The 24,661-nt window shown below is 43.7% G+C and overlaps 1 non-coding gene across 1 annotated transcript; it reads right to left on the bottom strand.

Moving 5' to 3' along the window:
• Nucleotides 1-2,915: 2,915 nt before the first annotated feature.
• TRNAA-UGC (transfer RNA alanine (anticodon UGC)) lies at nucleotides 2,916-2,988 on the bottom strand. Its single transcript has one exon. It is a non-coding gene; the product is annotated as a tRNA-Ala (tRNA).
• Nucleotides 2,989-24,661: the final 21,673 nt, after the last annotated feature.

The following is a 24,661-nucleotide window of genomic DNA, read 5'->3' as shown; positions in this document are numbered from 1 at the left end:
CTCATGAACAGAAGTTGCTATCCTGTAAAAATTAAAAATTGGGGGTTTCTAGACTTAACAAGCACTGTGTTAAAAAGGCTGGGTGAGTCTGGAAAACCTCTCTAGACTTTCTCCCTCCCTCCATTCACCTCTGAGTCTCTCATGGAGTTATTTGCAGACCTGAGTTATGTTGGTAGAATAAATCAGGCAACTCAAAGATAAGAACGTACGCTTCATGGATCGCATTATTTTTCTCTAACTGAATGTTTTTTATTTGCTCTGTTCAATGGAGGCAAAGAATATGAGCAAGGCTGTCTGCATTGACCCAGACATCTAAAACAGCCTCATGGTGAGTTCACAAAGGTTCAGCTACAATTCAGGCATCGGCAGCTTGGGTGGCGAGTCCAATGTGGATTCAGACTCGGCACTTTGGGGCCACAAATGCAAACTTCTAAAGTGGTTTGAACTCAGTAGCAGTCAGTTCCTTCCATCGCCAGTAGAATCAGAAGAGTGCTAATTGGTTAGCCCTTGTGACAATCACAGCACCATTTCCCTCTGCAAGATACTCGTTTCCTGCTTAAAAAGGAAAAGAAACAAATTGCTTTTATTTTGAAAAGAACTGAGTAAATGTTTGACTGGATGGAAATGCTAGGCTCCTGTTTGTTTGTTTGTTTGTTTGTTTGTTTGTTTTTTCACAGAGCCTAGGCGAGGGGTTGGCACCAAAATGTCAATGGGCTCTGGAGGGCAAGATCTTGGGAGAACCAGGCAGGGATATGCACAGAGTTTGATTTTTGGAAGTTGCTTATGAAATATCACAACATTTGGAATGTTGTGCCCCGGGCAGGCCGCAGACCTGGGCAGGCCAGGTCTTCCTGTTATATACCTGCTGGGATTGACAAGGCATCTGACCCTCACCTGAATCTCATAGCTCTGCTGACAAGTGCTTTGGTCTGCCCACCAGATACCAGGCACTCTACTATTCAAATTAGGCCTCAGTGTTTTTGTTACAATCCCCTTCTCAATGAAATAATCAATTTTAATCTAGAATTTAAATTCTCAAAACTTTCTTATTTGTTCATTCAAGCAAGTAAACTACTGCTCTCACTTCATTACAAACAGTATTTCTACCTGCAACACACTTGAGCAAACCTGGTCCTCTTCCTTTCACAGATATTTTGCAACTATAGCTGCCTCTGATTAGTTATCATTTAACTCTTTGGGGAAATAATTAGCATCACATATCATGTGCTTGGAAGTTGCCGAACCAATTAACCAGCTAGAAGGATTACTGTTAATAGCACCAGTTTTCCTATAAATTGATATTGCAGGACAGTTTTGATAAACTGCAAAAGCATTTTTAGTTTGCTTTCTGTTGCCACCCTGGAACTTTTCTTTATTAGTGCCACTTTGTTTTGTACGATTCCTTGCAAATGAAGGAAAACAACTTTTCTGCTTGTATATGTTGATAATATAATTTTGGTTGGATGAGATGGTTGGACAGTGTTCTCGAAGCTACAAACATGAGTTTGACCAAGCTGTTTGGAAAGCTCTGGTCTAAAGGATAGTGTTATGGTCAGCATGGGCCTGGGTGGTACTTGAATCGCAAGGAATTCAGGGGATACCCTAGTGACTGTACTTAGAAGGGACCATGATTTGACTAAAAGTGGGTGTGGCTTGTAGCTTCCATTAAGAAGCCTGTTACCCTGATCATTTGATGCTTGGCACACACAAGTCATCTGAGCAGAGGGTTCTCACTCCCATTCACTCTGCTCCTTTCTTATTCAATGGCTCCACTGAATGGGCACATAACTGGTGCCCCCCCCAACACCTTGAGGCCAGCCCAGCATATTACAAAGCTGATATACAACAGGATGCCCAAACTGTAAGAAAAGTGACAAAAGTTCTCGTTAGAAAAGAAGCTACAGCTCTTAGATGCATTATAGCATCACCAGCCACTGAACGGTTACGGTTGCAGTGCCGTCGCTGTATCATCCCCAAACCGTCATTCATCAGCTCCTTCTCATGCTGTGGCCTTTCCAGTGGGGATTGCTCTGGTGACATAGAAGGATAGTGTGCAAGATTTCCCAGCCTTTAAGCTTCAGCTCTTTGGTGTGCCTGATCCTATCCAGGTCCTGTAAGAGGAATGGATGGATTAGCAACAAGAATGATTGAGGGCCAGGAAACCTTCCATATCGCAAGCAGACATCGGCAGCTGAAAAACCTGGACCCACAAGAAACATATTTTCAGGTCTGTATCAGGTAGCAGATGTCTGCAGAAAGAGAGATAACCTCTGGAACAAAGTAGAGGTAAATAAGATAGCAGGATGGTTATCACTGTCCTGTCTAGGAATTTCAGTTCCTTCAAGCAACGTTAGATTGGAACTGAAAACCTCTTAATGGAAAAGAAGTGAGCGTATTTAACTTTAGTAGGCTTTTCCCCCCCTTCTTTGTTTGATATTTTTCCTGCTCGACTGACCCACTTCAAGGAAAACAGCCAAGCAAACATGTGAGCCTCTGAGAGGTTAACCCAAAGTAAACTGTAGATCAACTGGTATGTTGTAGATCTCCTGACATTCACATCTCCTGAATGTCATTCATATACCTTCATTCCATCACGGAGGAAACCTAACTAATGGATGATTTGGCTGGTGTTATTTTTTTAAATACATTTTACAACTCATTGAGGAAAAGGAGCTTCCTCCATTCTGCCAGTCCAACCTGTAGAAAACACGACCAGGTTGCAAATGGAGAGGGTGGTGTTTCAAAGTCAGCTTCTGAATTCTCTTCAGGGGTTTACAAGGCTTGGAAGGACCCATAGGAACATAGGAAGCTGCCCTATACTGAGTCAGATCATTGGGGCATCTCAATCAGTATTGTCTATGTTGACAGGCAGCACCTCTAAAAGATTTCTAGCAGGACTGTCTGCCAACCCTACTTGGAGATGCCAGGGCTTGAACCTGGGTCCTTCTGCTTGCAAGGCAGGTGCTCTACCACTGAGCTATGACCCCCAAAGCCACGGAGAAGGGTGGGAGGAAACTGAAGGTGAGCAGCATCACCAGTAATGGAGGAGGCACACCTGGATTGAGCATGGTGAGTTGTGGGAAGGGAACGGTGGGCAGGTTTCTCAGACTTCTGCTCCACACGCAATGAACAGGGCTTCTTATGTCTGGCAGAAAGGCTACGAAAGGGAGCTCAATCTAGTTTCCTGAGTCAAGGAGCAGCTGGCTTAAGTTCCGAGGAGTTGAAGCCAGAAGAAGTGTGACAGCGATAGCCACATTACAACAGCAGATGCTGAAAAGATCAAGCAGGCGGAAGTTCTTTCACCTTGATCAGATGCTCACCCGAATAGCTGTGTTTTAACTTGCCACCTAGAGGAGGACAAAGAGGTCAACCAGGTCTGCCAAAGCAATGAATTTGACAAGCGCTGTGCCACTACTAAGGGGCCTATCCTGCATCAGGTAGATTTATATGAGGAGGTGGTTGCTCAGACACACGTCTCTCTCACACCCCTCTCTAGTCATTTAGGCAAAGAAGAGGTATTAGCTGAGTTCAAGGATACATTCCAGGCAGTCAGAAATAAGGTGTGAAGGAAGACTGGTGAGAGATATGGACTGGGGAGTTTGTGGCATGACTGAGGAGGGGCTTGGAGGGCTGCACTGGGTCCCTGGCCTTGAGGTTCCCCACACCCCATTTTATAAGCAGCCCCTTTGTGGCTCTTAGTCATCTGACTTAACCCCGGAACTTGTTGGTCTCAGTGAAGGATGCCCTTCCCCATCTCGCTGTCAGTTGCTGCTCTATTGCAATCCAGGAGACACAAACCATGGCCTGGTCAAACTTTTTCAAAGGTCAGCTCCCTCTCTCTCTCTGGCTTGACCTGGCCAGGCTGTTCACTGGAGAAACATTCGGTTTAAATGCTCTGTGAAATTTCAGTCTCAGTAATAAAAATGTACTTCCCCCCCCCCCTTTTTCTTCTTCTTTGGCTCGCTTCCCTGATCCCAGGGCTCCTTCCTCACCTCCAGGACTAATCCGTTAAAATTTGAGGTAGCAGAAAAGCTGGAAAGAAATTGGTTTTTCCTTTAGGTTCTTGCTTGGCTGAGTTCCAAAGAGAATATCGGAGTACCTGTTTAGCAGCACCACATTTGGGAGGAATCTATGAGTGACACCTGACATGAGTCTTGTTCAAAAAAAGACCCATTAACATCGATGGACTTAAATCCATTCATTTCAATAGTCCTACTGTGATTATAACTAATATTGGAGCTCATCACGCCCATGACCTTTGCCCCCAGCTTCCCATACTCGTTCCAGGGACATCCCATTTTTTCTCATGAGAAGACAGCAATCACAATGGCTCCTGCGATCTCATGTTATTTTGGACTGCACTTTTTCGGGCAAGGTGCCCCAAAATGCATGTTTTGGGGTGCTGTGCCCAAAAAAGTGCTGGGGGGGACATGGGTCACATGAGTTATGCAGCAGTGTGGACCCAAAAGATGGCATCCCAGATTTGGTCCGCTTTGTGTTAACAGGTATGCCTTCCCTCTCAGCTCACGGAAGTTATTTAAGTCTTTCAAGGGGTCTGCTATGAGTATGGCTGCCATTAGCCCTATGACCTTTGCCTCCACCTGCCACACATCCAAACCCTGGTTCATGAAAACTACTGGAGCTATTATCAGGCCAGAGATAAAATGATCAGACAGGCCCTTCTGTTCAGTAGCCATCCCTTCCTCTTGTTCCTCTCCCCTTTCCACAGTTGTATAAATCCTTTCAGAAGGAAACAAAGGAAAGAAAACCCCAAATGCATAGGGGCTGGGGGTCTCTCTCTTTCTATCCCTGCATATGTGATGTGGGCATAGACATGCAGCATTTTTTTTTTAATGAAAACATGTTTCTTCTTGACAGTAGAGACGTTACAGGGCCTTGCCTGGCTACAGGAAAAAAGATCTATGCACCTTGCCATGCCGCATTGATACAGACATAAACACAGACCTGTCTCACGAAACCAGGACCAAAGCTGCTTCCGTCTTCTACAAGGCCACAATTGGTCCTCTAGAGCCTGTTCTCCGGGCTTCAATAAATAACAAAAATAATGCCTTATTATTTATTATCATTCTTAACAGTATTCTTTATTGCGTTCTGCACACTTATTAATCCACCTCCTCTGCCTTTAAGGGCACAGTCAACCCCAAAACAAAGATTTCTTAATTGCTAGTACAACCCATATTTGCCAGAATGGGGGTGGGGGTTGTCCCCATTATTTTTAGCAATGCGTAGAGAAATTCTAAATTTTCAACAGATCACACACACACACACACACACACACACACACACACACACATTTTCTCCTTGTGTTATTCTCTTGTTGGTCTTTCCTTCATTTAACAGATTAGCAATATTTTCATAGAAGGCGGGAGGAGGGAGAGAGAAAATAATAAATTACAGAATTTGGCAGCAGAAGGTAGCAATGGTGGCAAAGCACAGCTGGAGTGTTTGAAATGTGGCAGTTTTCTTCTGGGCCATCATTTCGCCTGTCCGCTGGGAATGCACAGCTAAATGTAGCCCCGGCTAATGCAATGATCAATCCATGTAAATCTCAAATGCAGAATTGGGGATCCGTCTTTCTGCAGGCAAATCAGAGTCTGCCCCCCCCCACTCTCCCCCCCCCCACCCTGGTTGGATTTCTTCACATAATCAGCAGCTCATCTCAGCCGCTCAAATGCCATTATACAGCCCTGTATTTCGGGTCTTCACATTTTTCATTTTGATTCAAGCAAACGCCATGCGCTAGCTCTCATTTGGCAGAATAATGCACCACCTGCTCGGGGTTTGTTTTTTTCCCCCATTCCTAATTAAGCATTTAAATTGTTTGTCAACTAAATTGAATTTCTTTTTCTTTATGCTTCTCCCTCTCCTCTCATCCCTGGCTACCCTTTTGCAAACATTTTGCCTTTTTTTGCAAGAAAGTGTGGGGTGGGCAGAAGAGGTACGCTTGGATGTGACAACCTTTCATGTTAGCCAAACAGATTTTGGTATTAATTTTGGACATAAAAGTCATTAACTGATCTGTATCGTAGCAACCCATTGCACATATCACTTGGGGACTCTCGAAGAGAAAAGAGGCAAAATTGTTTGGACAGGCCGAAACCCCATTTTCTTGAAATAAATGTATGTGTATTTGTTCTTTAACTCAGCTGGTCAGGACCAATGAGCCTTTGGAGTTATGGAGTTTTTTAATAAGGGGATGTGTGTGTTGACAACATTGGACATAAAAAAAGGTAAAGGTAAAGGTACCCATGCCCATACGGGCCAGTCTTGACAGACTCTCACTTAAGAGGCCGGGGGCCAGCGCTGTCTGGAGACACTTCCGGGTCACGTGGCCAGCATGACAAAGCTGCATCTGGCGAGCCAGCGCAGCACACGGAAATGCCGTTTACCTTCCCGCCAGTAAGCGGTCCCTATTTATCTACTTGCACCCGGGGGTGCTTTCGAACTGCTAGGTTGGCAGGCGCTGGGACCGAGCAACGGGAGCGCACCCCGCCGCAGGGATTCGAACCACTGACCTTTCGATCGGCAACCCCTAGGCGCTGAGGCTTTTACCCACAGCGCCACCCGCGTCCCACATTGGACATAGTGAACCATTTTGACAGCTCACCCACTCCCTTCCAATGTAGCTGTGAGAAGCTGGAAGCTTCCATTTCTGTTTCAGATTAGCCACAGTTTAGTGTGTTGTCTATACCCTAACCTGTGAATAGCCATAACCATGGTTTGTTGAAATAAGCCATGGTTTGATGTTGGCTAGTTCCAAACAAACTATAGTTAAGGATAACCATATCTTTCTTGTCTGGATGGCACGACAAAAGTCCCTATTAATCAAAAACAGAAGTGAAAGCTACCCAACTCCTTCTCACAACCGCACTGGAAGAGAAGAAATAATCAGGAGTGTGAGAGGAGGTTAGGCTTATTCCCATCACAATAAACCAAGAACCAAAAACTCCACATTATCATTTTCTAGAATGAATTCACATTTGTTTCTTGTTTGTTGCACGCTGCCCTCATCATCAATTTCTACTTTGGGGACATCACATTTTGCAATCAATCAAAGCACAGCCCTTTTTGTACCCGGGAAAATATGATAGATACACACACTTTTATCGCTTCTAGGACTGCATTGTGGAATGTGCAAGAATAATGGGCACCCAGTGACTATTTTGGATGGTATAATTGGTGGCATAATTTCCACTTTTGATAAAGAAGAGATCTGGAGAAGAAAAGTATTTGGCTGAAAGAGAGACCATGAGGGTTTTGTTTTCATGGATAAAGAGAAGGATAAACACATTTAGGTTGGATACACATGTTTTACCTTTCACACTAGAGTGGTATGCACCTCCCTTTGTGCAAGACATTGCAAAAGCAGAATCATTTTGTAAGTGATCCAGTCTAATTCCTCCTTCCTGGATAAGGCTCAAGACACAGTTAACCTTTGGTTTTTGCAAATGTTTAAAAAAAAAAGTACCAAAATGGATACAATTTTTTTTGTTAAAAACCATCCAACGATTCAAGCATATATTGAAAAATACAGTTCAAAAATTAAGGCAAATTTTCATGCAAATGATGTGGGAGTGGAACCGAATGAGTATATAGATGGAAACATGGGAAATAATCAGGGAACGTAAGTACAGTCATACCTAGGAAGTTGAACAGAATCCGTTTCAGAAGTCCATTTGACTTCCAAAACGTTCAAAAACCAAATCACAGCTTCTGATTGGCTGCAGGAAGCTCCTGCAGCCAATCAGAAGCTGTGGAAGCCCCGTCGGATGTCCGGGTTCCAAAGAACGTTCACAAACCTTAACACTCACTTCTGGGTTTGCAGCGTTCGGGAGCCAAAACATCTGAGTTCCAGGGCGTTCAGGACCCAAGGTATGACTGTACACAGATATGTCCATCTTGAACAACCTTGCAGGAACGAACTCTTCCACAGAATCTTGCATAAGGGAACAGCCCAAGCAGGCTATTTTTCTTCTGCTATTAGTTATTTGGTTCCCCTATGTGGCGTGAAGCCATGATCCTCCCTGGTTCCTTAATTCATGGCACATGCAGTCAAAAATGAAGCATTTGCACATGGTATCCCTTTATTTATTTAGACATTATTAAACAAACAAACAAACACCATTAGGCACGATGTCTTACAGCAATTAAAACCACACCCTCACAGTAAATCAGCATCGAAATGAGATACAAGAGGCAAGCATAACACTTTTTAAAGAAGCGTTGTCTTCAGATAAACATGATCTGACCAGCAAGATTGATAACTGTCAATTAAAAAGGCCTTTGTTAAGTGGCCAAAAATGGCTAGAGAGAGGTCTGCCTAAGCTTAATGGGGTGTAGTGTTCCACAATTTGGGGGCAGCCACAGAAAAGACCCTATCTTGGGTCCCCACCAACCTTGTTGGCACCATAGGTGGGACACAGAGAAGAGCATCTCCACCAACCTTAGGCAGTAGGCAAGCTGATCAAGTGAATGATACTTTGGCGGATTTATATAATAGTGCTTCTATTTATTCAAGCAAAATGTAAAATGAGAAGTCTTCCAAAGAAGGAAATGTACTGGAATACATGAAACAATAGATAAAGCATTGAGTTTTTCCTTTAAAACTCAGTCGGTACCATAAACATGTTATATCTTTCATGTTGGTAAATAAGTCTTTCCCACTATGTATCTGATTTCTCTCTTTTTTTTCACCCAGAGAGTATTGCTGGATTTAAAATAAAAAGCTTGCCTGAGGTTATAACTTAAAATTTGAATAATCAAAGAAGTTATTAAGATTGTATAACCAAATGTCTACTTTTTCCAGTGGCATTTCTCTGGAAGTACTTGAAAAGCTATGTAAAACAGTTTCAATTTTCTTGAAAGAGGGTTAGAAGTAAATCTTGGATGTGCCAGAGCTAAAACACTGAAGTGGAATATATTCAAATGCCTTTCAAGTCTAATGCATAAACTCTGGTTATTCCATCAAAGTCTCTTTGAATCAGCCCTCGGAGCTTAAGCATGTTAAAAAGCCATCGCTGGTGTGGAACATTTGGGGTTTATGCATGTAATCTAACAACGGACTCACCAATTGCCGTCTTCCCTGATATATCTGACAATGTGGGAAACAGTCTGCCATCGGGCTTGCTTGACTATTTTCTAAATGTTAAGCATATTTGCCATATTGCGCCCCCTCCTAGCACCCCCCCAAAAAACTCTGTTGAAAAGTTAATGGAATGTGGAAAAGAAAAACGCTGCTGCCACAAGTAAAAATAGAAGCATCGCCCCCACAATGGAACAGTCCCGGGTAGATGATCCAAAACAGTTTTGCAAGCCATCAAACTGTGGATTATGCAAACATTTTCACAAGAGGGAGTGTGAAATCATGTGCATTAAGTTAGCATTAAGTCTGACGGCAGCCACAGGAATCAATCCTCTAGTTGTCTGTCAGTCATTGCCATTTGGGTACCATGTTTTCATCTCTCCATGGCATTTTCATGGATGAAAAGCTGGGCACCCCAAAAAAAGAAAACAGCATGCAGAGTTAAAGGGTGCCAAACACCACACACACAATCTTTTATTGGTCCCTTGCAAAAGTGTGTGTGTGTGTGTGTGTGTGTGTGTGTGTGTGTGTGTGTGGAGGGAAGTATTGAGTGACTTGCAGAGTGGGTGGTTGATTTTTAAGAATTTCCTAGGGGGGACTCACCTTTCAATATGTGGCTGAAGCGCTTTCTTTCTTTCTTTCTTTCTTTCTTTCTTTCTTTCTTTCTTTCTTTCCTTCTTTTACAAAAGAAGCCTTGCAACCACTTCAAACAGTAGCTTGACTGCCCTCAACTTCCCAGCTGTATTTTGTGAACAAAATGCCCCATGTGAACAATGCTATATCGGGAACAATGCTGTATCAAAAGCAAGGCTTCTATTGGCTTGTTAGCTTTTAAAATAAATTAAAAATAAACAAGGAAGAGAAACCATATTGGCGTGAAAGTTAAGATCCTCCCCAACAACAAAACAAACTAAGATACAAAACCCAACAAATCAAGATCAACAGGAACAGTTTCAGGGGAGAGCAAGGACTTAACAATCAGCAAAATGGCAAAGGGAGAAGGACAATTCTCCCCCATTGCTGCAGCCCTGACCAGATTCAGAAGACCTGAGCATGGACCTCGCAGGTCTCATCTGACTTGCCTTTCACATGAAGATTAGTAGTGAGGGGCAAGGGTACAAGAAATGCTTTGTAGCCCAGTACAGGGCATGTTTACTTACTCAGAAGGAGGGATGGACGAGTGTGTCCATTTCAGTTTCTCTTAGTTTCTAGCATTTCCAATCTAAAGTTCCGTGCTCTACCTTTCCATATCACTTGTGTGTGTGTTTTTAAAAAAATAAAAAGTCCTCGTGAAAATTCACCAACATTTTGGTTTGAAATTCTACTCAACTATACAGTTTTGTATGCGATTTCCCAAATAAAATGCATTCTTGTATTATATTTACTAATATATGCAATTTTAGGCACACTTTGCCCCACTATGTGCAATTTTCAAATATTACACATTTGGCTGGAAAGGTTTGCTACAAAATTCAGAGAAGTGCGAATTGTGAAGGATGGCTGTGCTTCGGTTCAGATCTCAATTTGGGAAGTGCAGACGTTTAAAGAAGAACGGAGTCGAATTTCACCTCCATCCCTACTCAAAAGTCCTACTGTTTTTAATGGGGGAAGTGGACCTAGGTAAGTGTTTATAAGATTGTAACCTTAATCAGTCATTAGATCTCCCTCAGTTTAACCCCATCCTCCCTCCCATGCCATATCCTCATTTTAAGGCAGTGAGTGGCAGGTATCAGCTTCTTTTCAGCTTTAAAATAGCACAGAGTCAGGTCATAGAATCAGGAGTTGGAAGAGACCCTGGGGATCGTCTAGTCCAAGGTTTCCCAACCTTAGGTCTCCAGCTGTTTTTCGACTACAATCCCCATCATCCCTGACCACTGGACCCGCTAGCTAGGGATGATGGGAGTTGTAGTCCAAAAACAGCTGGAGACCTGAGGTTGGGAAACCTTGATCTAGTCCTGTAATCCAGGAATGTGCAGCTGTTCCTTACGGGGATCGAACCTGCAACCTAGGCAATACCAGCACCATGCTCCAGACAACGGATCTAGTTGGTCTCTTAGATTATGCGCAGAACTTGAAAGTATGACAAAAGTGCACAGCTTTCTGCAGGGTTTCTTTAATTTGATGTTTTCCACGTAGCTGGTTTGCCACCAACAGAGCAAGTTAATTCAGGAAAAGCTCCAGTGAAGATATGGAAATCTTATTCACTCTAATTCTAGTATTCAAGCTGTGGAGGCCATTGCTAAACAGCAGCGCCCATGCACAAGGGTAAGGTGTCAGCAGGTTCGTGGGGAAGCCAAGATTTACAGAGGTGGAAATAATATTTTTGGGGGTGGGGCTGAAACTGAAAGAGGGAGAAACTCCACACATTGCCCAATGAGGTCTGAGCATGGAAATATTGAGGGTGGGAAAATGGGGGCAAACTTCAGCAATAAACAGGAACACTGAATTTTGTTGCTGCTGGTTCCCTCTTTCTCATCTTCTTTTTCATCTCCCTTTCTCTTTCATTTGCCTTGTTGTTTCTTGTGGGCTTTCTTAAATAATAATTTTTTAAGCAACAAGCAGCCCTGTTCACCGCACACACCTCTGTGTAATTGCCTTTTCCTTCACTCCGAAGCTGTTTTCACTTCTTGGCATGAATAGCGATGGAGAATATACAACGAAAGCTGGTAAACCCTGATGCCCATTCCCAGAGGAAAAGTCAGACGAGAGAATGCTGATGTGTTTGAGCTGACTGGGTCAGAACAGACAGGCCTTAATAGAGTCAGGCATTCCAGAGCCGTGTGTCACGGGTCTGTCAAACCTACCTCACTAACACCAATTAACTGCAAGATAGACTTTGATCCAAACCTTAAGATCACCTTACTTGTCTAGATGAAAGCATGTGTCAGCTTTGAAAGAAAGCGCCAGATGTCTTTAGGAAAATAATTCCCGGTTTTCAGTGAATTCTGAAGCGTGGAACAAAGGGCATCTCTGCAGAAGACTGGATCACTAAGGATGCAATCCTATGCAAGTTTACTTCAGAGTAAGTCCCACTGAATACACTCAGACTTAGGGCCCCTCCAGATGGGTTGGTTTTTCCAGAGGTAAAATGTCCTCGATTCTGGTTTAATAGGGCATCAGTGATGGATTTTTATTCATGTATCGTTCATCTTCTATGATGCTTCCCTAAGCGTTACTTCATTATTGCTGTCTGGAGGCACTCTGTGTGCTATAGCGCAACAAAAACAGGGCAACAAACACACCTCAAACATCTGCTCTATTAAAAGTTGCAGGGTTCCAGTAGTAAGTTATGGGACATTCAGCAACTGACAATGAAGCAGTACGTCTGTCCTGAAATTTTTGCAGAGCCAAACCTTATTGAAAGTGCATCACATATAACTGTTCAATACAATCAGTGCTCCCCCCCCCCCCGGGGATACTCAAGGTTACGCAGTACCGACAGCTTCTCAAATGTTGAAAGTGTGGCACTTTACTGTAACAACTTCATGGTGAGTACTGACTCCTTTTCCCCTAAAATTAAAGCACTGAATACCATCATGAGCACAAATCATCATGAATGCACAATAAAACAGACGTCTGGAAGGGCCCTTACCTGTAAGTAAACCCATAAGATAAGGCTGCAAGTGAAAGAGGGAGTAACAAACTCAGAGGAATCCTTTCCCAATGTACACTGGTTCTTAATACAAAAGTTGAATTACTCTTGCTAAACAGTTCCACGATGGAAAAGCCAGCAATGTTTAATTTTGTTTTCGCTACACTGATACACAGCATACGATCTCTGAAGAACACAACCGGGAATAATGATTTCGCTATTGCTGTAGAACATTGTAAATGTTACAATGGTTATCAACAACAAGCTGGTTTAATAGCATTCCATAAAATGTTATATAAATCCTAGAATTCAAGTACATTCAGTGCATTAGCGGAGCACAAACAAGCTCTAAAACTGTGTTCATTGCACTATAATTTTCAGACACTGCAAATGAGATGATAGTTTACAGGCAAATTGCTTATTGCCAAGAAGTATGTGGAACAAACATGGCCAGTTTGGGCCCCAATCACTGTACTGTTGACTGTATACTGATAAAAGTGAATGCATTGCCAATAATGTTGTCATTTATGGGAATGAGGATAAGGAGCACTGCTGTATCCTGTCCTGCATAAAAGCACCTGATTTGCTCTGATGTCACAAAAGATGGGCAAGTTTGCTCAGGCTATATTAGAGTTGGGAGTGGCAATTTCAAGTCTTTGGGTGTACTTCTGAGCACCAGTATGGGCTGGAGGTACACACCTGTTAAGTTGTGGGTGAACATATCAGATGACACAGCGATTCTTCAAACAGCTCTTGTTTATTCACAGGCCAGAACAGAACTGAACTGAAGGGTTCAGTCAGCCTGCTTATATAGTACAACGTAACTGTAACAATTTTCTAAAACTATCCAATCACTGAACATCACTTTCAAGCCCTTCTTTGCATAACTATCTACAGTATCCCCCTGCTGGCCCAGGATGAGAACTTCAGTACATAACAACACCTTATGTTACAAATGATAAAATTATTGCCTACATGTTATGGGCTTCAAAAAAGAATCCTGCTTGTACAAATTGGCTCTTTAGTTTTGGAGTCTTTTAACGGAAACAGGAAGGTCGCACTTGCCACTTACAAGAATTTTACAAGAGAGATGGTGATGCACATTTAGATTTCATTTTCATCTTTATAAGCTAGACTCTACATTTTTTTTCTTAACTTTTTTGCACACCAGCCAGCATTTCCTGACATTTAGGGCACTTTCAAACCGTCACGATTTTCATGCGGAATTCAATCACATACGCATACAAACAGCTTGCACAATTAAGTTCCAAAATCTTTGTGCAAATAAATCAGGCTGAATGTTCAAAATAAGCAGGTCGTCTGGGAAAAGCCATAGGTTTTTTTTCCCTGGCTATTTTTTTCATGCAAAGCAACCCTGGGTAGATTCAGGTTGAGTAGAGGACCCAGCAAGGGGATGTGTCATTTAACATTTTTGTTTCCATTCCCCAGCTGTTTTTCCACTGGGGAGGAAAGATATGGTGACCGTGTATCATGCCCAAACCTGAAGATTCCCACAGCTGCTTTCTGTAGAAAAAGTTGTAAAAACAAGACAAAAAACAATAACAGAACAGAACATGTCATGTGTAGCTTGGTCCTAAATCTGAGCGCATTGAACGTGAAAGCTTCAATTAGGAATTCTTAAAAGGATAACTTTGTCTTTTTCTAAAGAGATTGAAATGTTTGTGAAAACAGTTTATGCTTTTTCAAATTAAGAAAGGTCAGCCAAAACAATAAATGAACAAATTTAGGTAGGAAGCAAACCAAACCAATCTAATCACATACCCTCATCTGCCAAAGTAGATAAATAGGTTCAGCCATCTTTCTCCCCAGGGGGACGCACGTACATGTATTTTTCCCCCAAAAAAACAAAGTACAAAACAATACTGCATTTCAAATTAAACTGTATAGCTAATTAAAGGGCTATTTTTTTTCTATCTTTCTGGTATTACAGGACAGCCCTGTCAAAATGCAAGATGCAGTACCCTAAAGAGGAGCAAAGTGCAACCAGAAAAGTGGGTTCAGTTATGAGAGCATAACATTAGGATTCTTCCAAGTCAATTAAAATTAATAATTAACTGTAGCTAGTGTAATAGAAATTGCATGAGCAAGTATAATCTTTTTCACATCAGGAAAATGGTATGAATAACGGAGCTCAATTAAATCATCTCTTTAAAATTGTAGTGATATAAGCATAGAATAAAATTAAGCAGAAGCTGAAAATGCAAAGGTTAAATGCAGACAAGTCTGTATTTTTTTAATGTTGAATATCTTTTTGGAACACTCTCTGTATATGAATGATCAAAAATTCAGCTCTGGTATTTAGGAACCAGATAGATTAAGTGGAGTTTTCTACATTTCCTCTCCCAAACAAAGCCATATTTTGTAATTGAGTTTAGATTTATTTCACACAAGGCCCATTTTGCAATAGTTTTGAGTCATACATAATTTGTAGGCAAGTTAGCAAACACTAGGTAGTAACCAAACCTCCATTTCCCAGAAAAAAACCTCAGTCTGTGTGTGATGCTCCAGGGCCTCAGAAAATTTCTTAAGCAAACATCTCATGCCCCCATGTGGTTGAATTGCAAGTCTGCTGAAAACTAAAAACAGCGCAGCAAAGGAGCAAGCACACAAATGAAGATTTTGTTGTTGCTGCTGCTGTTAAAAAACTAAAAACTTAAGACATTTACAAAATGGTGCTTGCATAAGACAGCAATGTGCAGCTCACCACTTACTGGTTTTAAAGAAATGTCTAAGAAGGTGCCTGCGATATTAGCACGAGCACATGACACACTGCAGCCACAAATGCAGGCTTGTATCAGACTGGCACAAAAATAAGTTGAGCAACTCTCCCCCTACAAAACTGGGAAGTATCTTATTTCTAAAAGCCTGGTTTCCCATATTTATGAGGTTGGACACTGTGAGAACGGATGCTCACTGCTTCCCCGGTAGACCCTCAGTTGTGGACCCTTGCTCTCCACCTCCTTCCCAGCCGCTGGACCTTCATGGTCTCTGGCCGATGGGGAATTCCCTTCAGGTGCTGCAGCCATGGGGAGGTGTGACTTCCTGGCTGGTGTGCCAGGTTCAAATGGGCCAATCAGAGCCCAGGTTGTGGGAGAGTTCCTTGCTGGCCAGCCAGGCATTGGTTCACAGCCATGACCGGCTGGACAGCAACACATAAAAGGACACTGTGAGAATAGGATGCTGAGCTGAATGAACTTTTGGTCTGAATCAGCAGAGCTCTTCATAGGTTCTTAAGAATGAATCTCAGTCGCTTACTGAAATCAGCAGAGGTGTTGATGTCTGGGTTGATTCCAAAATGGATATGTAAAGAAGCCACAGTCTAAAAATGGCTGGTCAGGGCGAGGTAGGAGGAACAAACAGTAACCCACTGCTGAAGATCATTGGAGGAAAAGGATCTTCAGCAGTAGATTCCTCCATGCTCACCACGATGCTTTTGGGAGCAAACTATGTGCAAGATGGGCAGCACTGGATTTAGGGCAGTGTGGGCGGCTGATCCTATTTTCAGAGTATCTTATTAAAGCATATGATCGAATACATTCACAATGGTTGTTTTGCTACCATTTAGTCCAGAGGTGGCCAACTGGGTGCCCGCCAGATGTTTTGGACTACAACTCCCATCATCCACAGCCAGCACAGCAAATGGCCAGGAATGATGGGAGCTGGAGTCTATATCATTGGATTCCCTGCAATCAGTTGGAGGTGTTTGCACACACAGCTGAAACTCTCTGCAGCCCTTACTCTCACTGCGTAGTTCAAAGTCCCTGAACCTAAATCTCACCAGTATAAAGCATATAAGTTGGAAAACCTGACAGGAAAGGGGAACAGTGGAGCCTTTTTTTTCTGAGTTTCCCGGCATTATGAGTAATAAATGCAAAATTAGTGTGAGATTTGTGACTAATGTTTCAACATGAAGCCAGCAAGCTGTGAACCACTAAATTCAATGAAAGTGATTAGAAACTATAGACAGAGTTCCCTGCCAGCAAAATAAACAGTTAAGTGGCAGATGGTCGTCGACAATCCCACTGGAATTGATGGTCCCTTTGCCCTAACCAAGCAGCTGTTTATGTGACAGAGTGTATGTGCGCATGTAAAGTAAAATGTCACATATATATCCTCTCCGCGCAAAAATCCAGTGACAGCAATGGTCATGAGCACTCTCCTAATGTCATGGATTTTTAAAAACCAAAGAGTCACCCGGGATAACAAAGGGCACGTCGTGTAGCATTTGCTGGTGTACGTGTGTTGTAAGTAAGTTATCACAATTCAATCATCTCTGCCAGAGAAGAGCAAATGCATGTGGCTTTTCTCTCTGCCCGCATGGTGCGCCACCCCTGCCTTTGCCATCCCTGTGGGCAGTTCATCCAATTGCCATCTAGGTGCATAAAAATTCTGCAGGGCCATCATGGCTGATGTGCTGATTCATTTAGGAAATCAATCACACGATCCCGCATGATTTACAAGGATGTAGGAGGCAATTGGGCTATCCATCCCCAAGTAAAGGTAAACGGTCAAGTCCAGTCAAAGGCGACTATGGGGCTGCTGCACTCATCTCGCTTTCAGGCCAATGGAACCGGCGTTTGTCCACAGACAGCTTTCCAGGTCATGTGGCCAAGATGGCTAAATCGCTTTTGGCACAACGAAACACCATAAAGGACACCAGAGCGCACAGAAACACAGTTTACTTTCCCGCTGCAGCAGTACCTATTTATCTACTTGCTCTGGTGTGCTTTCAAACTACTAGGTTGGCAGGAGCTGGGACAGAGCAATGGGACCACAGTGCCACCCGCGTCCCTTTCCATTCCCAGGACAGAGGTGAAGGATAGGGAACTGTACTCAGCAGCCAGAAAGTTGCTATGTGCACTCATATCCCTCTGCACATGAGGCTACCTTCGGGGAATGAGCATTAATGGAAACAGCCAATGGAAACACATAGAGGGACAGATAGATGGATTTATAGAGGCCCCAGCAATTTTATGGTACTAGCGGTTATGAAGTTTAAGGTGTAGATATCTGATCTATGGCCTGTCCCATCTATAGGATGTGTGGAGACTCTTTGTCCATTTTGTCCAGTATCTGTTGTGTCCTGAGTGTCTGTTCAGGATCTGAGTCAGTCGTTTTTCCCATTGTCGGCAACCTGAGCATGTTCACATAGCCTTCACTGAGGGGCCTGAGCTCAGCATCGCATCCAAGAGGTCCCAGCTAAAATCTCTGACAACTCCAGTTAATCTCAGGTAATGTCAGGCGTGGAGAATCCTCCCCCCCCCCCCCCGTCACTCTACAGAAGAGATTACCGAGCAGTTAATATTTTATAGTCCTTTTTATTCAGTCATCTGGTTGCAAGCAAAAATCCACATCTCTCCACAAGGAGAGCAGTTGGCTACTCTCAGCCCTCCCCCTTACGTCCCCAGCAACATCCTGGGTGCCAGTGGGAATCTCCTCCTCCCTGCATTCTCTGTTCTCTAATACAAACAGACCTCCTAGTTCTTGGGGAGGGAGGGTCCCCCATGCTCTCCAGTGACGTCTCTGCTAGCTGCTCCCTCCCTTCTCTCTCTCCTTCCACTATCTCGTAACTAGGCAACTCCTGTGTAAACGGCTGAGTGTTTGTGTCTCTCTCTGCTCCTGAAACCGCTGGAGATAAGGAGGGCAAATCTTCCCCCCTCCTCCTCTTCCAAGAGGAGCTGATCAGCCTGATAATACATTCCCACTTGCTCTTTCCACTTGCAATGGACTGCACAAGGCTCAATACATCAATAGTATGGCTATGAGGCAACTTGTAATGTGCATGATATTTATATGTGGCCCAAGTAACGGAGAAATGGGTGACATGTAGAAAGCATGCTGCACAACTGTCCCGTTTTAAGCAAGTGTCAGAGCTGCCCTAGGTCCCAGCTCACAAAGGACCAACGCCAGTTCGTTATTATATAAAACAGTCTTTATTGAAGTTCAGTTTCGCTTTTACATCCGCGGCACGCAGCTCTACGTCTCAAACTCTAGACCGCCGAAGCTCCGTCTGAGTCTCCTCCCCCCAGACACCAGTTTAAGACTCTAGCCTTGCTCCACCTCTTCCTTTGCTCTTTCCTCCTCTGGGTCCGCCTGTCCGCTGGGGTCTTGCCCTTCCTAGACTCTTCTGACGCTGAGTCCCCTGAGTCTTCCCCCTGCCTCCGGCGGGCTTTAGGACCTGGTTCCCAATCCGGGTTTTCTGCTGTCCCGCGCGCCTGTACATTTGAACTTGGCGCGTGCGCCCAGCCGGCCACCTTCCTCCTGACCGTTACACTGCTCCTGTCACTGCTTCCCCCTTCGGGGATGCTAGCTGGGTCTGACCTCCCCTCCGTTCCCCCACTCTCCGATAGAGGAGTGGTCAGCCCTGACTCCTCTTCCCTCCCTGCTGGAGGAGACGCTGGCCCTGACACATGGGACTCTTCCCCCCCACTACGCTCTGGTGGGGAAGCTGGTCCTGATCTCCAGCTGCTGCTTTGGGAGTCCCCGCTGGCCCCTTGCTTCTGGTGCGTCCCCCCTGGGACCCCCCTTGCCCTGACCATCAGCGCCCCCTTCTGGGAATCTTCTGATTCGCTGGAGAGGCTCATGGAATCTCTCGGGTCACTGTCATTCTCCCCTCCGCTGCCCTCAGATTCTTCCCCTTCGCTCTCCATTTCCTCTCTCCCCTGTGCCTCTGCTCCTGAGCCCCTGACAGCAAGATATCTCATATTTAAGGAAGCCGCCCTGGCTTCTGATCCCAATCATGGATGTCCCATTTTGGCTCCTGTGTTCTGGCCGTGCCAGAGCATGGAACCAAAAGACACGCCAGCTTACCTCGTCCTTGTGCATCACCCACTCTTATTCTTTCTAGTACGGCTTTCTAGCTGACGTACTGTCAGGGACTGTGCTGAGGACGGCTGCACTGAGGAAGGGTGGTGGGAGCCACTCCCTCCCCCTCCCCCTGCTTCTGAATCTTCCCAGGAGCAGGAGGACAGTATAGGTTTGGAACAGTGGTTTGCAGAGGGGCATAGTTCAGAAAGCAGAAGCTAGGAAATACTGGATGGGGAACAGCTAGGAGAAGAAACACTGGAAGAGAGAGGGTTAACAGATTCACAGTCATTGGACAGCATTCCTCCAATCTCCCCAAAGTCGTGAAGAGCTCAGAAAGTTTTGGAACAGAAAGCACAGAGATTAAAAAACTCAGGTGACAAGACGTAGGAGTGATGTAGATTAATAGGGACGGAAGAGGGTGCACCACCATTTCTAGGAGATGTGTTCTTTCTTCTCTCGCTGAGATTATTAAAGTTTCTAACTGGTAAGAAGTTCCTTTCTTTTATCTTCTTATCTACTGCCACAGGGGGAGGAAGCCGATTCCCTGAAGCCTGACACATACTTCCGGAAGCTGGGGCCACACTTCTGGAAGTGGTGCCAGCTTCAGGAAGCACTTCAATGGCTGTGGTGGAAGCAGACACTGAGGAGGAGGATGCACCAAGAGATGGGGGAGCTGGGCCGGAGTGAGAAGGGGGCAGCCTCCATCGAGGTCATGATCCAATTTGCCTCCCTCTAGTGTTTGAAGGTATGAGAAAGTATTTGCTTCATGGGCTTTTATCAGGGCTGGGGAGCCTGTGACCCTCCAGATATTGCTGGACTACAACTCCCATCATCCCTAGCCATTGGTCATGGGGTCTGGGATTGACGGGCATTGGAATCCAGCAACACAGCAAGTGCCACAGGCTCTCTCCATCCCTGGACTATACACAGTAATACAAAAGACACAAATATTCAGAGGGAACAGGGAAATTAAAAGCTCTACTAATCAAATTGATCAGTTTCTATAGAAAATCGCATTCTAATAAATTCCAGAGTAATGAGTATCTATACTGAAAGGCCCTCGGTTAATAGTTAATTTAGTTAAAACGCTAATGCCTCTTTAAAATTCCAGAAAGACTTCTTAAACTTAAATTTATGGAGGTGTTTTTTTTCTTCTTCCTGTGTTCTTTGTTATTACCTCTGAATCCAGATTTAATCAGCTTCTTTCTCCCTCCCCTAAGCCTTTATGAAGGCTGTTGATTTGTAACCAATCCAATTCCCCTTAATAATGTATGTTAAATTAGTTTAATTTTTAATAGGAGAGAGAGAGAGTTAGGGATAGTGCATGCTGCAGTACATTTGTAAGTACAGTACCATTCTTTTCAAAAGAGTTAGTAAAAAGTACGAGTACATTTATAGCTCAAGCTGTTATTGAGGACATGTTTGTTTTATTACTAGAATCAGATGCATAATTGAAGAACCTGTCCAGCCTAGAATTATTGTTCTCACGTCTTCCTCTTCTTCTTCTTCTTTTTTACTAAGAAAATATAATTGTCTTTGGTCTCTTGCTCTCATTTCACCAAGCCCCACTTCTGCAATGCTTCTCCTTATTCCACCATCAGGGGGAAAAAGCGGCATAAACATTACAGGTCTCTATCGATTTGCGAGATTTGTTTCGTCAAGAAAAAGAAAGAAAAAGAAAAAGATTGATTCATAGATTCTTATAAACAGCAGCATTCCCTGAATCACTCCTTCCTTGTATGAATCACATTCCCCAAACTTTAGTAGACGTTAGCAAATAAGAACAAACAAAGGTTGGGCAGAAAATAGTCACTTTTGCATTCTAGGACTGACCTCACTTTTATTGCATTTATTATTTAGTTTATCCAGTTTCTCTCTGGCCCCTTCTCCCAAGGTGGAAAGCACATCCACAATAAAAGAATACAATTAAGAATAAAATGAAGACTTTGTTGAAAAAGTGGTACTGGAGACCAGTTTAGCTTGCCCATATATTGCCCACAACCCAACCACGATGCTGATGATGCAGTCCTAAAAGGACTTAAGATCACTTATGATGCGTTGCCTGGTAATACAGGCGTTTGGGGGAAGTGTCCAAAATAATCTAGGATCCTGTGGATTTCTCACTCCAGTTCTGTTTATTGTCCCCCTCTGAAGGCCTAAAGGCTGGTGTAAAGCATGAGGATTTACTTTTTTTTTTAGTGGCCAGTTGGCTATTGATAGCTGAAACCTGGAAGGCCTTACCATGAATATTCCTGGATTTATGGTATATAAATATTCCTTAATCAGCTGGTGCGGAGAGGAATAATGCATAACTTAAAAGTCATAAAAGGAACGGGGGGGCAGACAAATTTTATGCAATATGGTGGCTATTTATTAAATATACAAACGAAATTGGTCTTAAAGATAAACGCTCCAAATATCATGTGGCAAGCCTGAATGGCATAGCTAAACCTGTAGCATGTTCATACAGACTGTAAAACGAAACTCCAGTTGTGCTTAGCCATTGCTCTTCTCAACAACTCCACTTTTTAATGCTCTGTTTCACCCATTCCCTGAGATCCAGGCTCCCTCAAATCATGGGAAAATAGAACGGTGTCTGAGCAGGGCCAAAACTTCAAAATAAGGGTGCCATTTAGATGGCCAGTGCCCTGTCTCTGCAATATCATTGGAGAAATGACCCAGACATTGTCAACCCCATCTATGACCCAAAACTGCCCAAATCTGCCCCAGTTGCAATTTGCTAAATTTGCCCTGCTGCCCCGGTACCTGTCAGGATGCTGTCAGCGGCTCCCGGCTGGTTGCCCAGGAAAGTATAAAGACAAGGGAAAGTGCCTTACAGCCCTTTTTTATTTCAGACTTTACAGGGAGAGGCTATAGAACCCAGCCTCTTGGATAATGGCGTTGTCCCAACAATCTCCACCCCTGTTGCTCCCACTTTCTCATTTGTCACTTTTATGGGTACTGCTACATGCCCTCCGTCTTTGAGCTCTTTGCTCTCCTACTTTTAAGGCTCGCCAGGTTCTGGGAGATGGAGGGTCTGGAATGCTTTCTAATGACAACATATTGCTCTGGCTTTCCCAACTTTCCCCCTCATCTGCCTCTGAGCTGCGACCTCCCTCAAACCCCTGTTGTAAATCTATACTGTCTTCCTCTTCCTCCTCCCTGCAAGCATCAGGATATGGCGGTCTCCACCATTCCTCCTCTGCCCAGTCCCTGACAGTACCCCATAACTTGGTCTACAAGAGACAAAGCCTGCTTTGTGCCTCTGACCAGGGCTAGTCTACACCCGAGCACCAAAGGCTGCCTTCTAAGCCTCTCTATATGGTCCTCAGGATTTACCCCCATGCCACACCCCTTCCCCCAAGGTCACACCCCTCACTGCCCCTGCTTCCTATCCTCCTTGAGAGTTTTTGGCTGGATGAAATGTGTCTTATGATCATGACTCTTGCTTGGTGAGAAAGAGCCAGCATGGTGTGGTGGTTAAGAGTGGTGGACTCGTAATCTAGTGAACCGGGTTTGCTTCCCCGCTCCTCCACATGCAGCTGCTGGGTGACCTTGGGCTAGTCACACTTCTTTGAAGTCTCTCAGCCTCACTCACCTCACAGAGTGTTTGTTGTGGGGGAGGAAGGGAAAGGAGAATGTTAGCCGCTTTGAGACTCCTTCGGGTAGTGATAAAGTGGGATATCAAATCCAAACTCCTCCTCCTCCTCCTCCTCCTCCTCTTCTTCTTCTTGCCTGCTGTGTGAGTGTACCCTGCTTTTGTTGGGCATTTGTTGCTTTGGCCACTTTTGACTCTTCCCCCACCCACCACCAGCATGTGGCCCCCATAAGACAGACCAGACGATCCCCACCCTGGTCTACACAGTCCAGAATCATGTCATGGGCCCAGGAGTAAGCTTTATTTTAGCTGATCAACAGCCTGAAGAGGAAGAAAGAGGTGTGACTCCACCTGCAGCTGATCAGTCTTCAAGGACGAAGAGGAGAACCAGCTGGCTTCAGCCTTCTTAAAAAGAGCTCTCAGCAGCAGTCAGTTGTTGGAAACAATGTTTGTGGTTCCCAGCCCTACCTTGCTGCTTCTTGCTCTACATCTGGACCCTAGGATTTGTAATCATCAGATTCCCTGACCGCTGGATTTCCCAACTGTTTGCCCAACCCTCAGAACAGACTTAGCTTCATCTGCTGACTCTGCCAAGTGTATCTCAAGAGACTCTTCTCTTCTGGTTGTTTGGCCTCACACTCCACCGAGTTTCACATGCTGTCGATCAGCAACGAGACTGGGAGAAGAAGCAACCGAAGAGGATTGGAAGAAATTTAAGGACTATTTACAAAAACATTGTAAATTGTATGAGTGTTAAGAAGGATGCAGGATTGAGAATAACAGGGCATCAGCAAACTAGCTCAAGGGAATATGAGAATAAGTGAAATTTAAGAAAAAGATAAACTTTGGATTAATATCATGTCTAAATTAAGTATTTAAGTTTAAGTTAAAGAAATTTAAAGTTAGAGACATAATATTGGAAAAACACAAAATAAGATCTGAAACAAGGTGATAATTTGCTCTTTAAAATTTTAGAAATTGGGAACGCAGGAACGAGAGATGTGAGGAAGTCCAAAAACAAATAAAATATGGTTACAAACTACTTGATTTGGCTATTCTATGTTCTCTGTATCATGTATTATTTTTTTTTATTATGTGTTATTTTTATGTGCTTTTTTATTGTATTATGGTGATGGTTTATATGTGTTTGGTGATTATAAATGTCAAAAATCTTTAATAAATATTTTATAAAAAAAAGAGAGAGACTATGACAATTCATAGGAACCCCAGACACTCCTCCGCACACTACTGTGAATTCTCCATGGCAGACAGCTTTCCAAACTCTTGCAGGAGGTTCTCCCTGCCTCTCTGCAATAAATTGTTTGTAAATTCTGAATTTGCAAATATTCTGAAATTTGCAGATTCTGAATTTTCACATACATGCAAATCGGATCACAGGTTTCCATTGTATTTCTCCAAACTTTGAGATACGGTTCTTGACTCAAACCACATACCACAGTGTGTATAAAACTGTGTATTTTAGGATAAAATATATTTATAAAGGTGTCTTTTGAGAGAAAATACATTCAAACATAGGATT

The sequence above is a fragment of the Podarcis muralis genome, chromosome 12 (genome assembly GCF_964188315.1).
Source record: "Podarcis muralis chromosome 12, rPodMur119.hap1.1, whole genome shotgun sequence".
Classification (NCBI taxonomy): domain Eukaryota; kingdom Metazoa; phylum Chordata; class Lepidosauria; order Squamata; family Lacertidae; genus Podarcis; species Podarcis muralis.
Note: the sequence above shows the minus strand (reverse complement) of the source record. Positions and strands in the feature narration are given on the sequence as shown.